At 38.4% G+C, this 1343-nt stretch overlaps 1 pseudogene across 1 annotated transcript; it reads right to left on the bottom strand.

Annotated features, from left to right (window-relative positions):
- Positions 1 to 272: 272 nt before the first annotated feature.
- Positions 273 to 536, bottom strand: LOC308654921 (small ribosomal subunit protein bS21m-like; annotated as a pseudogene). The gene has a single exon. The product of its transcript is annotated as a small ribosomal subunit protein bS21m-like (transcript).
- Positions 537 to 1343: the final 807 nt, after the last annotated feature.

The following is a 1343-nucleotide window of genomic DNA, read 5'->3' on the forward strand; positions in this document are numbered from 1 at the left end:
CTATCTTCAGAATTTATTCATATTTGCAAACTGACACTCTGCCCATTAAACAATTCCTGATTGCCCCCTTCCCTATCCTTTGACAACCATCATTCTTCTCCTAGACTACTTTTGGACTCAGTTTCTCTTTCACTTAATAAGAAAGAGGGTCTGTCTACTGCTGACCAGTGGGTTTGCTTCTTTACATACAAGTTTTCTTGCATATGGGTGATTTGAGTTTATTTTAGAAAAAGAGGTGGAGACAAACTAGATGTGGGCCTCCTATCCACATCTCAGCAGCCCTGCGATGGATCTGCCCGATTCTTTCACATCAAAAAGTTGATGTTTCGAGCCATTTGCATGTTGTAGATCTGCCAGCAGGTTTCATAGATTTCCTGCTGTGGTTTGACACAAGTTTCTCATAGTATCTTCGTTGTTTAATGTCCTCAATGGGCCCATCTATGCTAAAGATTCTGTTCAGGGTCTTGTATGCACCTTCCACATTCCCTTCTTGTATCATCACAATCCTGGCAATGAACTTCATGGTGTTTTGCCATGGCCCTGGATTTAAATCTTCACTCTTTAGGACCCAGCAACCTCAGAACAGGTTTGATCACAACCAGAAGCCATTACTTGTATTCTTGATAATTGCCATTCTGACAGGAGTGAGATGGAATTTGAGTGTAGCTTTTAATTTGCATTTATCTAATTGCTAGAGATTTGAACATTTTCTCATATATTTATTGACCATTAGTATTTCTTTTTCTCTGAAGTACCTGTTCTGTTCCTTAGCCCATAGTGGGTTTTTTCTTTTTTGCTAGTTCCTTCTTATCAGAGGAGAATTTCGTGTTCCAAGATCTCCAGTAGATGCCTAAAACTGTGGATAACACCAAGCCCTATATATACTATTTTCTTCTATTTATGTTTATACAAATTTTATACCTTTTCCATCCTAACTGAACACTTTATGCACTGTGCTGAAACTTTTGCAATTTGAGGTACAACATCAGAACTAGACTAAATTTCTTTTTCCTTCTTCACAATTCCACAGGCAGATTCCTTCTTACCATAGATCTTAGCAACCTCAGCACACAATCTTTTCCCCCTCTTTCTTATATAAAAATCTTATACATTTTCACTGAAGGGAAGCAATGCTAGAGTTTCTCTTTGACACCTCCAAATTGCCATTCTCACTACTTTTGCAATTTGGAGCCATTATTAAGTAAAATAAGAGTTACTTGGATGCAAGCACAATGAAACTACAACTTCCAATCTGATCATCCAGATTGCTGCTAAGATGAGTAGGCAAGCAGTGTACACATTGTAAATGCAAGGGACAAAGGGATGACACATATCTGGGCTGG

Source organism: Spermophilus citellus (genome assembly GCF_964194105.1).
Source record: "Spermophilus citellus genome assembly, chromosome: 8".
In the NCBI taxonomy this organism is placed as follows: Eukaryota; Metazoa; Chordata; class Mammalia; order Rodentia; family Sciuridae; genus Spermophilus; species Spermophilus citellus.